We start from the raw sequence: 18,626 nt of genomic DNA, 5'->3' as shown, positions 1-18,626 counted from the left end.
AATACATGAGTCAATCCTTGGAATTGGATAAGAGTCTGTTTTACTGACAGAGTTTACTTTTCTGAAGTCAGTACAGAACCGGTATGTCTTGTCTGGCTTTGGTACCAGAACACATGGAGAGCTCCATTCACTTTTGCTTGGTTCAATAATATCATTGTCCAACATGTATTGAATTTCTTTCTTTAAGTGTTCTTCTTTCAAAGGATTGACACGGTAAGGATGTTGCTTGACAGGTGGCGCATCGCCTACATCCACGTCATGATAGATAGCATCTGTTTTGCCTGGTGTATCCGGAAACAAATGTTTATACTCAAGTATCAAATCTTTAAGTTCATTGCGTTCTTTTTCCGATAGATGACATAGTTTCTTGTCCAAGTTCGCATCTGAATTCCGTAACTTAACACCACAGTCTAAACCTACATCTTGTACACCACCATCTAAGTCTAATTTACAAATAACAGCTGTACTTTCACTTTGTGATGGTACAGAGGCCAAAGTAGCAATAGGTTGAGAGGTCTTGCTCTCTTCTCTATCTACATATTTCTTAAGCATATTAACATGACATAATTGAGTTTTCTTGCGCCTCCCTGGAGTTTGTACAATGTAGTTAACATCATCGACCTTTTTCTCAACAACATAAGGTCCAAAATATCTAGCTTGCAAAGGCTGACCCGGTATTGGTAATAGAGCCAAAATTTTGTCACCTGGATCAAAACTTCTTGCACGGGCATCTTTATCATACCATGTTTTCATTTTGGTTTGAGTAACGGCCAAATGTTCTTTTGCCAGTTCACATGCCCTTGTCAACCTTTGCTTAAAGTTAGACACATACTCTAAGAGATTCACTTTAGAATCTTCGTCCAAAATTTTGTCTTTCAAAATTTTCAAAGGACCACGTACAGTATGTCCAAACACAAGTTCAAAGGGACTGAAGCCAAGAGATTCTTGTACAGATTCTCTAACGCCAAACAACAACATGTGTATACCTTCGTCCCAATCTCTTTTGTTTTCAAAACAATAAGATCTCATCATATTCTTCAATGTCTGATGAAAACGTTCTAAAGCATCCTGAGACTCTGGATGGTAAGCACTAGACTTATACTGCTTGATCTGGAGCTGGTACATGACTTGTTGAAAAATACCAGACATGAAATTCGAACCTTGGTCCGATTGGACAGCTTTTGGAAGACCAACCAATGTAAAGAATTTAACCAAAGCCTTGAATATGTTAGGGGCTTTAATATTCCTGAGTGGAATGGCTTCAGGAAAGCGTGTGGAAGCACACATAATAGTTAAAAGATACTCATTCCCAGACTTAGTTTTGGGTTGAGGACCTACACAGTCTATAATGACTCTACTAAATGGTTCCTCAAATGCTGGAATGGGGTGCAAAGGTGCAACAGGGATTTTCTGATTAGGTTTCCCTACCACCTGACAAGTATGACAAGACCTACAAAAATCAGCCACATCCCGTTTCAACTTGGGCCAAAAGAAGTGATCTAAGATCCTGTTATAAGTCTTGGTCACACCTAGATGCCCTGCCATAGGTACGTCATGAGACAAACTTAGAATATCTTGCCTATACCTCGGTGGGACAACTATTTGATTGACAACCTTCCAGTCTTCCTCGGGAGACACATCAGGGGGGCGCCACTTGCGCATCAACACACCTGACTGACGGAAGTAACAAACCGGGACTTTCTCAGCCTCTTCCTCACTCAAAGCCCGATTACACAATAAGGAGATTTCATGATCTTTCTCCTGTTCTACTATAAGCTCCTCTCTAGACAAAGATGATTTACTCATCATGTCAGACAAAGAAGTACCCTTGTTAGGAACAACTCTATCACTATCAAAGTCTACAGGATTGCTCAAAAGATCACACTTGCTCCCGACATCCTCTATATCATGAGCCAAGAAAGTGTCACCTAACCCTGGACTATAATGATCCTCAACTACTGCAACATCAGAAACCTTCTTACTCATTGAACGAGTTACAGCACAAGAAGGGAAAATACCAGGAAATTCCTGTTGAATAGTCTCAGCATCATCTGTTTTATCAGGGATACTGGACACTAAGGGATCTACCCTAACTTTCTCTCCAGCCAAGTCATTGCCTAAAATGAGCGACACGCCCTCTATGGGAAGTTCCGGTCTAACACCAATGGTGACAGGCCCAGTAACCAAATCTGACTTTAAATAAACAGAATGGAGAGGCACATTAACAAAACCTAACTCTACACCTTGAAGCAAAACACTACTACCACATGAGGTCTCCTCAGACAAAGGCACTACGCCATCTAATATCAAAGAATGAGAAGCCCCAGTATCTCGCAAAATCTTCACAGGTTTCAAATTGGTAATATCACTAGTAAGTGAAACAAAACCTTCAGAAATAAAGGGAGAGTACTTCTCCAAGACACTATCAGACTCTGAGCTCTTAATCTCAACAGACACTTTAGAATCTTCCACAATATCACTAAGTTTCTGACTAGGCTTTGACATAGCTAACACAGAAGGAACTGACTGTTTACGCCTTTGCTCCTTACGCTGGAGAGAATAACATTCAGACATAGTATGCCCTACTTTCTTGCAGTAATTACAAACAGGACCAGAAGGAGACCCCACACCTACCCTATCATCTGTTTTAGAAGCAGACTTAGTTTTATCACCTAATTTAGGTTTGTCGTTGGAAGTGCCACTAAAGGTTGGGTTCCTAGGCTGACCAAATTTACTAGTACCTGTGGTACTGTTTTTGTCTTGAGAACTGTTTTTAACAAATGAGCCTTTGTGGGTGAGAGCGTAATCATCAGCCATTGTAGCTGCTTCACTAAGTGTTTCAACTTTTCTCTCATCTAAATGAGTTTTTATGTTTGTGTGGACACAACGTTTAAACTCCTCTATCAACAATAATTGCCTCAATTTACCGAAATCCTCATCAATTTCTTTAGAATCACACCACCTATTAAATAATTGTTCCTTTTCTCTGGCAAATTCTACATGAGTTTGTTCATCTCTCTTTCTCGAGTTTCGAAATTTCTGGCGGTAAGCCTCAGGAACTAACTCATAAGCTTTCAAAATAGCTTTCTTGACTACTTGGTAATTTGAAATCTCATCTACAGATAAAGAAGAATAAATGTCTCTAGCTTTACCAATCAAGACACTTTGAAGAAGCATTGTAAGCTTATCTTCAGGCCATTTCATACTATCAGCTATTTTCTCAAAATGCAGAAAATACTTGTCAACTTCTTTCTCTTGAAAAGGAGGAACTAACCTAATGTTTCTACTGACATCAAAACCTCTGTTTCCTTGTAAACCCCTAAAAGTTAGATTACTTGAACTGTCTTGAGAAGCTAGCTCTAATTCTTTCATTCTAAGTTCTGTTTCAGCTTGAATTTTCTGCTTCTCTAGCTCTAACATCTGATCTCTTTCAATCTCTTTTTCTTTTAATTCTCTTTCAATTTCTTTTTCTCTTAACTCTCTTTCTTTGTCTATTTCTTTTTCTCTTAACTCCTTTTCTATTTCTAATTGTTTCATTTTCATTTCATGTTCAAGTTCCATTTGTCTAATTTGGATTTCTGAAGTGACTGTTTCCTCTATATTATCTAATGCACTAGAGTCAAATTTGTCATTGTCAACAAAATATCTTATAATTACATTCCTAATTTCAGCTTTCCTCAAATTAGTTTTGATAGTAAGGCCTAAATGTTTACCCAATAACAGTAAATCCTTCTTACTAACTTGCAAAAGAACTTCCAGGGATGGCGCTTTAACAAACTGTTCTACCTGCATAGTAGTCATATTTATCTAGCTGTTGGTTTCAAATGTAAACTCAAAGTTTGTACACAAATTTTGAAAATTTCTTAATTAATTTTTCAAAGTTAGATTTCACAAATTGAATATCGATCTCGGACACGAGCCCCCAATTCTGTTACATTAACGAATAACAGAAAGGAGAAACCAGCAGCTAAATTCAAAACACAATTTAATTATATATACAATATTATACAGAGATGGTTTACAATATCTAAAGTAATTGGTGGTGGTACAAGAGTAATACGATGATTTAAAGTGTTACTTATCTGTATGCGAATGTCCTGGTATAATCCTTGATCCTTCCAGGTTTCAAATTCACAATAATCACAAATCCACAAGGAAATTGAATGTCCACCGGTGATTTGTAAAGTTCCAGGCAATATGAATAAATCCACACAAAGTGTTGTAATAATCCACAGATAAAGTCACAATAGCTCTCCCAATAGAATCTTATATGGCGCTGTACAATTCTTGATATGTCTTATTACAGGTCTCATTACAGTTCTGATTAGCCTTGGGCAGCTCGAGTATATATAGCTAAACCCTAGTTCAAGAATATTGGAGAACCTTCTACTTCTAGAAATATCTAACTAAAAACAGTAAACAAGTAAACACACATAACTTTCTGGAAATAGATCATTCTAGATCTCTACTTAAAATCAACATGTTTACAAACATATTTGTTTATACATGATTAAATTCTAGAAAGTTCTATAACCTAAATCAATGATATGACCTTCATAGGATGTATTGATAAAAAAAACTATAGGAGTTATCTCCCTTATCTCATAACTACATGTATTTAGTGTTGACACAAATAAGTAGGCCTAGGCTAGGCCTAATCGACGATGTGGTAAGTTAAGAACAGAGACATGTCAAGCCTGTGAGACTGTTTTATTCAATTAAAACGGATTAATAATATATGATTAATAAATGGACCCCAGCCGAAGTATAGAGTTAACAGTACATAATTTCGCACACCTGACGATTTTTCGCGATCTTCCTTTAAATGTCAGAAAGTTTTGCTCTGTTGTTTATGTTGTGACTAAAGGAGGCCTCTCACTGTGATTTTGTCATATTTAGTTTAACTTTTCAGGATAAGTTTGTTTTGAAAAAACGAAATCGGAATAATACGGCCCATCTCAGTAAAGAAATTAATAGAAAATAAACCGATTGACATAAAATAATTCTGGGTGATAAATAACTGACTCACGTACAAATATGTAGAGAAACTATCCTTTTTTAAGAATATATCGAAACCCGTATGAAAATCCATCAAGTATAAGCGGAAAACGGATATTTTCTGCAGACACCCTATGACTTTCTTGACCTCGTTTACATTGTTTACTATGGGGAGCGGTCATTTTTCGTAACGAAAATGGCGGCGAAATATCACAATATGTTCAGTTAAGGATGTACACCTCTGAGAAGTCAAAATTTTCTTGTATTAAACTTTTTTTCTCATATAGATTTTTGGAAAAAGGAGTTCATACCATAAAAGAAAATGGAAGAAAAAACATATGTTCGTGTGCTCGTTATTGAGCTATTGTCACTCAAAGATACCTAGTTGACAAAATATTGGATTTTATGGGAATTTTGCCGTTTTGACCATATAAGATAGAGATTAAAGCCATAATTTCCTAATGGGGTGTTTGATATGTATGAATGTTTGTAGAATTCATTTTCTAGTAGTCTTCTTTAAAAATATATCAGTTTTGATCAAATAGACTAATATTTTTTCTCAGAATAACAACATATGCTACCCCTACCCCTTAATTTTGAGCTAAAAAATGCACCATTTGCAGCCATTTTTGCCAAATTTAACCCTTTACAGAAAAAGTTCTGGTATTAAACTTTTGTTATTATTTTGCATATCAATAGGGAAACGGTTGTTCTTTCTAAATCAGGAAGAAAAAAATGGGGGTCCGTGTGCTTACTTTTTTGCCCTATTTGAATTTTTGTTATTTTTCAGTATTTTAGAGAAAAAAATAAAAGTGCCAAAATTATCATTAAATGTAAAAAGAAAGTCACAAAAGTGTATCATTTTCACATATTAATGCTAAATATTTTAATTACTACTAAGCTAGTAACGATTTGCAGCAAAAATTAGTTAAATACAGCTAAAAATGATGGCGCAGTGATGATTTAAGTAAAAACAATTTCAGGAAAAAATGGTAAAACGGTGGCTCTACTTGAAGCGAAAAAAGACACAATTTCAAAATGGCCGCCAAATGGGCCATTTCTTAAAATCCCCGTATAAAATAATCTACTAAAAATAGAAATGTAATTTTTTGACAAAATTTGCATCTGGCAACTTGCTACATATACTGATAAATTATATTTGAAAATCTCATAACTTCTTTGGTCTATGTTGAAACGAGACTTCAACGGGACTGAAACCTCAGAAGAATACATCCTTAAGTATTTTATTTAAATCTGTTTGTGCCTGACAAATATGTAGTTGTAATGTTCATTTTTTTTATTCACAGACTCTTTACTAGTAGCTAGATTATTAGACACCAATGGGTTTATATACAAACAATGGATCAAAGATAACCTTTACTGATATTAGTCAAAACTAAAAAGAAGTATAGGCCTTGGCAAACCTGCAAGAAAGCAGTTTTCTAAAAAGAAAGATCCAAGACAGATTCACAGGAACATGGTAAATGTAAACAACCCTCCCCCTCCCCCTGTTCTGTAGACACAACTTTGTCTGGCTACTTCTACTTGACAAATTTTGATAAAAGGACTGTATAGTTTTGGCCCTTTTTGGCACCCAAATTCGTCAAATTTTCAAAACTGTTATTTAGTTTTTATATTGTTGTAGTTTTCATATTTAGTATATCCCTAACTTAATTGTATAGACAGTTTTTGTCTATGAAACTATAGAGCGCATCCTTGAACAAACTTAATATTGAGAAATATAAAGTTTGTTCAAGGATGCGCACTATGGTTTCTAAAACAACAACCTATAAAAAAATCGCAAAAATTGTCGAAATTTCCACATTTTTCATAATTAATGCATATTTTAAGTGGTTACCATGGCAACTACATCTGCAAAATTAGAAAACAGTCATTATAGTTGAATCAGAGATGTACTAAATATTTAAAATACAACAAATTAATCACTCAATAACAGGTTTGAAACTTTAATGGATTTGGGGGCCAAAAAGGGCCCAAACCATACATAGTCCTTTGATACCAAGAATCCTGACATAAAGGGCAGTTGATCAAACTATATAGGGTTCTGCAATGTCCCCTGTTAATGGAGTTATTACTAAATTTGTGTAGCAGGGGGTATTAGTCGTCCACTCTGGCGACAGTTCTAGTTGTTGTAAGTAAATTAAGCCTGATAATGTGTTTCTGTTAGATACACTTTATAAAAATAAATTTTGAACATTTAAATGGCTAGAAAAGGTGTTTTGTGGAAAGAAAATAAAATTCTATTCCCAACAAAAATCACATTGAAGTGTATATTTCTTTGTTTGCAGGTGAACATGACAATAGCCATTTGTTTAACTTCGGCCAAAAATATGGAACCACACTGTAAACATCACATCAATGTCATTGGTCCAGCTCCCATCAATTGTCTAGGAGACAGTAAGGTAAAGGACAAAGTGTAGGGGACAGTAAGGTAAAGGACAAAGTGTAGGGGACAGTAAGGTAAAGGACAAAGTGTAGGGGACAGTAAGGTAAAGGTCAAAGTGTAGGGGACAGTAAGGTAAAGGACAAAGTGTAGGGGACAGTAAGGTAAAGGTCAAAGTGAAGGATACAGTAAGGTAAAGGTCAAAGTGTAGGGGACAGTAAGGTAAAGGACAAAGTGTAGGAGACAGTAAGGTAAAGGTCAAAGTGAAGGATACAGTAAGGTAAAGGACAAAGTGTAGGAGACAGTAAGGTAAAGGTCAAAGTGAAGGATACAGTAAGGTAAAGGACAAAGTGTAGGAGACAGGAAGGTAAAGGTCAAAGTGTAGGAGACAGGAAGGTAAGGTTAAGGTCAAAGTGTAGGGCACTGCAAGGTTAAGGTCAAAGTATAGTGCACTTTAAGGTAAAGGTCAAAGTAGAGTGCACTTTAAGGTAAAGGTCAAAGTGTAGGGGACTGTAAGGTATAAGTCAAAGTTTAGGGCACTGTGAGGTAATGGTCAAAGTGTAGGGAACTGCAAAGTAAAGGTCAAAGTGTAGGGAACTGCAAAGTAAAGGTCAAAGTGTAGGGCATAGTAAGGTAATGGTCAAAAGTGTAGGCGATTGACAAAATAAAGTCAGAATAACTATTGTAGCATTGAGACTCCTTTTATTATACCACCCGCAATGAAGTTAATGGGGTATACTGGAATCAGGTTGTCTGTCTGTAGACACAACTTTTTCCGGCAAACTCCTCCTAAACTACTTGACAGATTTTGATTAAATTTGATACATAAAACCCTGATATAAAGGGGATATAAGAAAACTATATTAGGTTCTGTAATTTCCTCTATTAATGGAGTTATTACTTATTTTGTGCAACAGGGAGTATTAGTTGTTTACTCTGATGACAGTTCTAGTTAGTCTACTCCTTCGTTACTTTACAGGTAAAATGAAAGAATTCACTGGCTCTAACTAGAGCTCTTATCACACATTCTGGGGGTGACGAGGAGGACGAAGATGACAAGGAGACTGGTGAGGAGGGAGAAAGTAACATGGCTGATCTCATACCAATGAATGAAGTTTGGTAGGTAACTCTTGGTCAGTTCTTGATGAAGGTATGATTACTGTTAACCAACTTAATTAATTCGTACAAACAGAATTTACGAATTTAAAGTAAACTGATGCAAATATGTTTACAGAGGCACCAAGTAAGTGAATGAACAGTCATTCATTTTGTTGGAGTCCGGCATGGCTACTGGTGTTTCCTTTTTCAGATGATCATTGTCAGTCGGTTGAGTAAAGATTGAAGTAAAGTGTATCTTAATTTTTTATCATTTAATTTAATAGTTCTTTAGTGAACCATTTTGGGACTTACCTGTTTTGCCATGAATAACATTTTTTTTAAAAAGGTCACTCTTATCATCTTTATTTGTTTCTATTGCAATAATCAATATACATGTAAATCATATATTGTGTTTATCAACCCTCAGATTATTTTATATAAACATACATACTATATTTAAGTTTTAAACTATCTTGATATTGCATATAATATGCCAAATCTTTGTAGAAATAAAAAAAAGACACATAGATCTTCTAAATTTAAATTATAATTATTTAGATTTTTAAGATGTTTGTTTAAAAACCTAAAACTGCTTCTTGACTGTTGTCGTCATTGTGTATAATTGTTTTTTGAATGTTTAAGTTGCCAAGTGTAGATGTGACCAAAGACAGTTACTGGAGATCTGTTTTATCTGGACCACTGTATCTAACATTACAAATTTTAAATATGGAAATGAATGTCGTGTTGATATTTTGTATTGTTATCTACTGATGCACAACATTCTTTTAAAAGTTTAAGTATGTATATATATACATGTATATACGTTGATCATTGCTGAACTCCAGGGACAAAAAAGAGTCAACAGACAGGTGACCACAATAATGGCTCTGGGTTTCTTGTTCATATAATTATATGATAATGAATCTTTTCAGATCCTTCAGAAGCCCCAAAAGAACAACAACAATTTGTTAAAGGCTAATAATCTTATCCATTGAGTTGATTTCAATCATATATGATATCAAACATATCATTATGAAGTTGAATCCTATTTTAACATGATATTAGTATTAAGACCAATCAGATAAGCTTTGAGAAAACTTTGTATTTCTACATTACTGCTTATAACCAAAATAAATAACAAATTAACATTAGAACTTAAGCAGTGTATTATAACTGTTAAACGGGGCTGCGGTAGCCGAGTGGTTAGCCTGTCTCGACATATGACTACAAGCCCTCCACCTCTGGGTCGCGAGTTTGAATCCCATGTGGGGCAGTTGCCAGGTACTGTCCGCTAGTCCGTGGTTTTTCTCCAGGTACTCTGGCTTTCCTCCACCAACAAACCTGGCACGTCCTTAAATGACCCTGGCTGTTAATAGGACGTTAAACTAATCAAACCAAACCAAACTGTTAAAACACTGAAATTAATTTCTGTGCCCGGATGTTCAAAGGATGATAGCTTAATCACATGATTAGTGAAATTTTCATTTCTCATTTGCTGCAAAAATTGTGATTATATTATCTTCATTAAAAACAACAAGTAAGTAAAGAATGGAGTTTGTAAAATTTGTTTTACCAGAAATGAATTTATCTTGGTTTGAAAATTGTCGTTAAACTATGATTAGCTTATTAATAATCACTTTTTGAACAACTGAGCCTTGATCATTAGACCTAACCTATATACTTCTAGAAGCATACTTCCTTGAAAATTCATAAAATGACACAATAATATCAATCATTTCATATTTTCATTAACTAACAAAAAACTCCTGAAATCAGATATTTCATTATATTTTATTCAGAATAAAACTGTCTTTTGTGTAACAGCTGACTTGAATATGATATTGGATTACAGATATCCTAAGTCTAAGGTGGCAATGTGGTGTTCACTTATCGCAAGACTATTTTTACTCTCATTACAGAATGTTGTGATGATATCGTGATCATGACGTCATGCTGACCAGATTTGTTCAATGACAAAGGCACTGCAGCCAAAGACATCGTTATAGAGGTGAAGGTACTTTACAATATGGTAAATTTGAGATATGTCTGTTGGTCACTACCAGGTCAATATCTCACTCAGACCAGATGCATTAATTTATTGATAGTTATCTATACTTGTAGTTAAATTGACTGAATTTATTTATAAGTATTTATACAAATTCCATTACCTGTGGATGCCATCAGAAAAGTCATTAGAACACAGCAGTAACAGATCACTTGCACACAGCATGTTATAGGGATCAACCAACTAAATAAAAAAAGACCTTCGAAATGGCCCTTGTAGATTGAGCCCAGGATAGAATTTTAACCCGGCCGCTGATTGGCTGGCTAATTATGAATTTCAAAAGTAAAAATGTTTTCTGACAGGTAATTATTCCTAGATAACCATGATATGAATTTGGAAATTCATATTGCGATTTAGGTTCAAAATATCAACTTTGATTATGAATAGGTAAAAGCAATAGAATTTCAGGATATTTTAGTGCAAAATGCGCCTGATTTCAATAAAGCTACACTGGTTGGAGTTTGAGCAGAAGGACCCAAACTTTTTTTTCTATTTAGTGTTATATGAGAACCTAGAGTTTAATTATAGAACACAATAGCTAACTAATATTCCTTTGTTTTAATAATACAGTACAAAACTTTAACTAAGTTTAACACTGTGGTCTATGTAAAATTATTTAGTTGGTTGCTCTCTTATAGACCATGTTTCTGAGAACGCCTAATTGGTGTAGCTCAAGCTGGTATGGATGTATCATTTAATCATAACTCATTTTATGACAAAAACATTGGAAAGTCATGTATTACAACACATATCAGGTTAACTTGTTATGCAGAATGTATATTTATATGTTAATTGATAATTTAATAATTAACTTACATTATATATAATAATAATAATAAAAATACTGTAAGAGATATCTTCATAATTCCAATTGTTCTAAAATCAGATCGACTTTTTAAGTGTTCCAGCAAAATCTATGTAGTGTAACTTACTTACTTTTGTATAATAAAATGAATCTTTTCTATTTTGTTGTCTGAAGTGGGATGTAGCTTTGTTGGTTCCATGGCTGGTGAGGTTCACGTCGATGTTGTGTTGTAATTGAAGAAGGACTGCAATGTTTTGTCGACGTTTTATTCTGCTGCGGAACGCTTCTCGACTTTACATATCGTGACTACATTATGCAAATTATGTAATGTTGGGCTTGTGTGTAAACTCGAGAAGCGTTCCGAGAGAAGAATGAACATGGCGGTGACGGTTAAAGTAAGTGAGCTACACGATGTTTAAATGGAGTTTCTACAAAGTACGGGTCATGACACTTCCAAAGGAGATTGTGGATGAACACAGTTATGGGTACTATTTACCACCACAAGCGTAGATTTTGTGATTTTGGCTTGGTTTTTGAGGTACTCATTAGAGCCGAGACGACATTTCGACCGGACAGGGAAATGTCTACCTAGCATATTTTTAGCAAATTTCCTGATTCATCAAGCCATAACTTCGTCAATACTTGGCCAATTTTGTTCATCAAGCACTCAATGGAAAGATAAATTATTTCTCTTTAAGGTAAGATATCCGTCAATGTTGTATAGAACCCATTTATTAAAATAATCACGGTTTTAAGAAAATAGGTCCGTTTTTCTCGACCGCCGAGTTCATACCCTTGATACTATAATATATATATATGTATACTGTTAGTTTAAAAAAAATCGTGCCAGGTCCCTGTGGGCAAAACCTCTTCATCTCATCTCCTCGCATAAACGATAGCAGCATCGATATTAATTATAGCAAAATAAAAATGTCCAACGTTGGAAATATTGCAAGAACATTCATTATTTACATAAACCAGTAATTAGAATAAACATTTATTTCATCTAGACTAAATAATTTGCAAATCCCATACACCGCCTGCAAGGAGATGTCCTTGGCCTATCGCTACCCACGATGCTCTCGATCGTGGTCTTATATTATGTAACTTTTAATGGGATATTAAATCTAGATATATCTGTTTTCAACAGTTAAATTTCTATGAACACGTGTAAAACAAGCAGTCTGAACTGCTATTCCGAGACCGTAAAATGCAATCTTGGTCACCTCAGCCAAAACACAGGGGCACGCAAATTATAAAACTCGGTTAGCTTTTTTATTGTCATTATTGTTATATACAATGTCTGTGATATTTAAACGAAAACACATATTTTACCTAAATAGCCAATGATATATATCATGTAAATCGGTTAGCTTGTAATTAACTTACATTATATATAATAATAATAATAAAAATGCTGTTAGAGATATCTTCATAATTCCAATTGTTCTGAAATCAGACCAATTTTTTAAGTGTTCCAGCAAAATTAATGAATGTTAACTTACTTACTTTTGGAGAAAATCATCTTTTTGTGTCCCTATTTCCCTGATGCAAATATTCACTTGGAAGGTCTTTATCACTACAGTGTTTATTCCCGTTGAAAGCAAGCGTTCTGACGCCCTTCGCGGGTTAAGTTCATTTTACGAATTTAAAATCAACAAAAGGAGCGGAATAATATCAAGAAACAATGCATTTTCAGCTGTAATATCGACATTAGTCGGGCACAAAACCCGATATAGGATAATAAGAATTTCCTGTAATAGTTGCAAAAGGAAAATATTACGATGTCAGTAAATAAATTTTAATTTCTTTCATTTGATTCAATTTCTAAATTTGTTGACTTGATCCCCAACATTCCAGTGACGTCACTTTTAGTAGGAGTGAATGAAACGGCAGTCAGTCCCGCCAAACAGTGACGTCACAATCATCGGAATGACGTCGCTTACATATTTCCCACGGTAGTAAAAAGGAGTACACACTCATTCGGTTTAGTGAATGCAACTTTTATTGATCATCAAAGAAGCGTTCCGCTTTAAGCGAAATCGTGTAAATAACAGACAATTTGCTTTCGTTTTGAATACCATCTTCTGTATGTATAATGAAAAAGTTACAGGATAAACAGAATACCCGGTCACTATCTTACAATACAAGTTTTATTTTGGTGTCGACAGGGAAAACAGAGATAACTCTGCAAAACCTCCTCATCTCATCTCATCGCAAAAACGAAAGCAGCATCGATATTAATTATAGCAAAATAAAAATGTCCAACATTAGAAATATTGCAAGTACATTCATTATTTACATAAGCCAGTAATTAGAATAATCATTTATTTCATCTAGACTAAATAATTTGCGAATCCCATACACCGCCTGCAAGGAGACGACCTTGGCATATCGCTACCCTCGATGCTCTCGATCGTGGTCTTATATTATGTAACTTTTCCTTGGATATTAATTCTAGATATATCTGTTCTCGACAGTTAAATTTGTTTGAACATGTGTAAAACAAGCAGTCTCAACTGCTATTCCGAGACCGTAAAATTCAATCTTGATCACCTCAGCCAAAACACAGGGGCACGCAAATTATGACAGAAACGTTTACTAGTAATTTGATACGTATGTCATTTAAAAGTATTGGAGACTTTTTGATATGCACGTGTATATCATGACGTTTCAAGTGGCTGCCCGTATTATTTTTTGTGAAAAATGTTATGAATTATATATATTATATACATGTTATAAAATTCGGTTAGCTTTTTTATTGTCATTATTGTTATATACACTGTATGTAATATTTAAACGAAAACACATATTTTACCTAAGAAGCCAATCATATATATAATGTAAGTATCGGTTAGCTTGTAATAATAATAATAATAATACTGGACGCAGGCATAATGCCTATATATCCAGATCGCTAATCATACTATACATCCCGACTATTAATAAGTTCAGTATTATCTCTCTCATGATTAAAGTAGCATTCGGGCTGCCCCCAATGCTTTTCCAAGCGAGATTCAAATGTTTTTATTGATGGTGACGTAACCACGGCTTCGGGAAGAGAGTTCCAGTGATTGATGATCCGCTCCTTGAATGAATACTTTCTCAAATTTAGACGACTTCGTCTAAATTTTAACAATGTCAAAGAGTGGCCCCTAGTTCTTTTGTTGTTATTTTGAATTAAAAATCCCTCTACGACGACTCGATCATATCCTCCATGTATCAATTTATATACTTGGATCATGTCTCCTCTAAGCCTTCTGTGTTTTAGTGTAGGTAACTTCAGGATCCTCAGCCTGTTTTCATAGGTTAAATCTTTCATTCCCGGTATTTGTTTTGTTGCTCTTCTTTGTACATTTTCTATCTCGTTTATTTGTGTTTGTAAGTACGGGTTCCATATGCAGGCGCCATATTCCAAATGTGGTCTGACAAGTGCTTTATATAATAGACAGAATGTTTGATTATCTAAATAATTATAGGTTCTTAAGATAGTTTCCATTATTCTATTTGCTTTATTGACGGCACCATGAATATGTTCACTGAAGCTTAGGCTGTTGTCTGTTGTTACCCCAAGATCCTTTTCTTTCAAGACCTCCTCTAATTGTACCTGTATTCTTCCTTCCAAAGTGTCTTTATATAAATGTAGGGCCGTTTTATTTGGGTTCTTCCCTAGATATAGCACCCTACATTTATCAGGATGAAATTTTAAAAGCCATCGATCAGACCATTTTTGGAGTTGATTAAGATCATCCTGTAGATTTGTGTTTTCGTTGTATTTAAAAAGTTTAGTATCATCTGCAAACAAGTAAGTTGCTGATTTAATAGTTTCTGGAAGGTCATTAATATAGATTACAAACCAATTAATTAAGCCATCTCGGATTTTGCCATAGCACTATTTCTCAGATAATGCTGAATGAATTTTTCTCATATTGCATATGTAAATTCTTCTTGGTGTCTAGTTGTACACATTGCATATTGGGTCTGATCAAAAACAAGATGCCGGCAGGCAGCCTTCTTGGAATTCGACAATTTATGAAGTTTTATTGGTATTTCTCTGGAAATACTGAAGGAAGCTCTCAAATTTCACATGTAGGTTTATTTTTTTATTTTAAAAATATTTTACGAAATCACAGAGATTCAATTTTGGATCGGGCAGCAGAGAAAGCCTATATATGCCCTCTCCACTTGATTACATGCATGTACTGTATAAAGAAGCATATTTTCAAGAACATATCTTTAAAAGCATACTGTAAACATAGATATTTCCGCTTAATTTCGCGATTTTGTATGCATGTAACATTCACGGTGTTTTCCCGATAGATACACTTTTAGCCATTGAACAAAAAAGTTCATACATGTACAAAATATTACTTGTGAGGAAAATTTCCGCGATCAAGCGGCCTTCAGATAATTAGCAAAATTTCCCCCTCACGGAAATGTCCACGTCTACAGTATTTGCATAGGACTGGATTTATAAGATAGCATTTAATAGTTTGAATTTTTTAATAATTAATCTTATACATAATTATTTTACATATATAGATAGCAGAAATTACCTATAGCTATGAACAGCATGCATATCTTGCTGTTGTATTAAACTTATTAATAACGGTATTAATTGATCTGTATTAAAAGAAAAGCAGAAAAATTTATATGTTGAATATTTGGTTATATTTACATTTCCGTTTTCACCTTCCTATATAACCTTACAGGGTCAATCGTTTACACTTGCGTAAACGCAGAGGGTCTGCTGCACAAGAAACACAAACCGAAACACATGACTTCCGCCCTTATGAGAATGCGCATCCGGTTAGGCCAAAATATATATGCCATGACTAAGGTTCGTTATCAACATCAGTTTGAATGCAATGGAAAGCATTGTGTTTAATATCAAAACACAAAAAATGAAAACATATGGATTTAAGAGGATTAAAAACGCTAAAGTTATTGTGGAACTATATTTTATTTACTCCCGGAACTTGACAACATTTTCCCGCCAAATTGGAGCCAGCTGTTTCGCGATTCCATCAATTACTAGCTGTTCCATCAATCGTATTATAACGTTGAAAAAACAAAGTTTTATTTCACCGGAACACTAAAATTTAAATGAAATTGGTCGGTCGAAATGTTAATATTAGGAATGTTTTTAATTTTTTGTTGTTTACTGGTGTGTAAACTGCATTTTTTGTACAGATATTTCAAACATGGACGCGCGTCATTTAAAAATATATGTACAAAATAAAATGCAGTTTACACACCAGTAAACAACAAAAAATGAAAATCATTCCTTAATTATATGCAATTTATATTTCTTTATACTCCGAGAGTTTAAAGTTTAACCAATGAATTTAATTGCTTTAATTATAATATATACAATGGGAAATTATATCTTCATGATTCTTGGAGTTTAACAGCATTTTTACTTGAAATTATAACTTGTAGTTTAAAGTTTACATCAAATTTCATTGTCGTTATACGTGATAGTATAATGTTCTTTTATAATATAACTTGTTTAGATACTTTGGGTTTATATTACAACTAAAATTAGAGGTTTACCATTCCGTAGTAACGATACATACATGCATTACTTATATACATGTATTTTGATAAACACAATTCTTCTTCATCGTGAATAATTAAGATTACGAGGACAAATGGACTGTTATATGTTACCATTTTATTTTACATTTAGTACATCAACACATTAGGATGTAAATGTGCCAATTGCATATAACTGTATTTGAATCATAACCATTATAAATACATTCGAATGAAATTTTCCTGGAGTACTGGCAAACATTTCAAGGCTTCAAGAAAACAGAAAAAAAAAACACAAGAGAGTACTTCAGCTTAATTAAATCTCAATATCCAGATATCTGCGCAAAATCCGGAAAACGTCAAGCACAGAGAGGTCGAGCTCGACGATTAATAAAACAATACATGGAACTGCAGCCAACAACCCCACTTCGTCCAGACTAGGATCCTTCCAAGGTATTTAATTAGATTCAACAAAATCAATATTTATCGCTTTGCTAGGCCTATAATATTTTTTTATCGCATAAAATTACAGCTTAAATCAATTACACAGTGACTTGTACAAGTCTATCATAATCAGCATGTAATATAACGAAAACGAAAGTAGAACTTCTAGAGCTCTAGCTTAATAATATCCAATCGATATAAGTTGTTGGACGACATACGACATAGATGATCACAAACAAGTATACAAGATTAGGCGTTCAATGTAGGAAAAAAATGTAACAGCGGCCAAATCCGTGGTTCGAACTTGCTGATCCACAAATTGCTAGCTGGGTACAGCAACCTGTGTGCACAGCGATCAATCTATCACAAGCTACTGTTACATTTTTAATTCCTTCCCTGACTCCCCCCCCACTCACACCCACTTTTTTTTCTTGTTCACCCAAAAACTCTAAATAAAACCTCCTGGTTCGGGTATCACCCTATTAGTGTCAATCACCAATGCTTTGAAACAGGGTTTGGTCACGACAACAAAATAATAGTAAAAATGGAAAAATGCAAGGCAAACATTTTTCGCGGAATGTTAGGGGAACTTAATCTCTACAATTGTTTACCCTCCTGTAGTAAGTTTTGGGGGTTTGAGAAACCCAAAACGATGCTGGTAGAGTACACATTTTATCGTCAAATACTTAGTCTCACCATCTTTCGATGGGCTCTCATGAAAGCGTGAGGGGTCTTTGATTGGGAGGAAACCAGAGTACCCCGAGAAAAGACATGTGATTCAGGTAGGTGACTGCTGATCTTCTTACGTCTGTTGGCCGGGGATAAGAAACCCTGGCACTTTCACTGGGTGAAATGCGGGTGGCTCTAACCTCTACAATCAATCTGACCCCCAGGTCACCTTCTTGACTTAATTTGCTTAAGTGGATATTTCCGATTTATAGGCCCAAGTTGTATTTAAGCACGTGGAACAAGGTAGTCCAGGTTTGCGGTTTTAAAACCCTGATTGGCGGCACATTACTGAATCCAACCTGGGATTTTTCCCCTCTAAGAATTTGTTCGATGCTGGAGGACCAATGTTCAAATTTTCCCATCTTCGTACTACATTAAATTATAGGTCCACCACGCTAGTTAAACTATATGGAAAAGCTGGTAATGAGCTAGGCCATAAGATAAACATTAAATACTTATCTCTAATCACTGAAATAGACTGCACAATGGTACTACACTTAGCGGACACTGTCAAAATATAATTTAAAAAAAAAATTGCATTGATT

General features: G+C 34.7%; 1 long non-coding RNA gene across 2 annotated transcripts; it reads left to right on the top strand.

The window, feature by feature from the left end:
* The first annotated feature begins 4,621 nt into the window (after positions 1–4,621).
* Positions 4,622–11,522, top strand: LOC138313309 (uncharacterized). 2 transcript variants are annotated; one of them, XR_011207173.1, is made up of 4 exons: positions 4,622–4,669; positions 7,308–7,421; positions 8,382–8,521; positions 10,420–11,522. It is a non-coding gene; the product is annotated as an uncharacterized lncRNA (long non-coding RNA). The 2 variants fall into 2 exon arrangements; XR_011207174.1 differs by having other exon boundaries at positions 7,308–7,450.
* The last annotated feature ends 7,104 nt before the right edge of the window (positions 11,523–18,626 follow it).

This window comes from Argopecten irradians, unplaced genomic scaffold (genome assembly GCF_041381155.1).
Source record: "Argopecten irradians isolate NY unplaced genomic scaffold, Ai_NY scaffold_0646, whole genome shotgun sequence".
Classification (NCBI taxonomy): domain Eukaryota; kingdom Metazoa; phylum Mollusca; class Bivalvia; order Pectinida; family Pectinidae; genus Argopecten; species Argopecten irradians.
The sequence above is the reverse complement of the archived record's forward strand: the minus strand, read 5'-3'. Positions and strand labels throughout refer to the sequence as shown.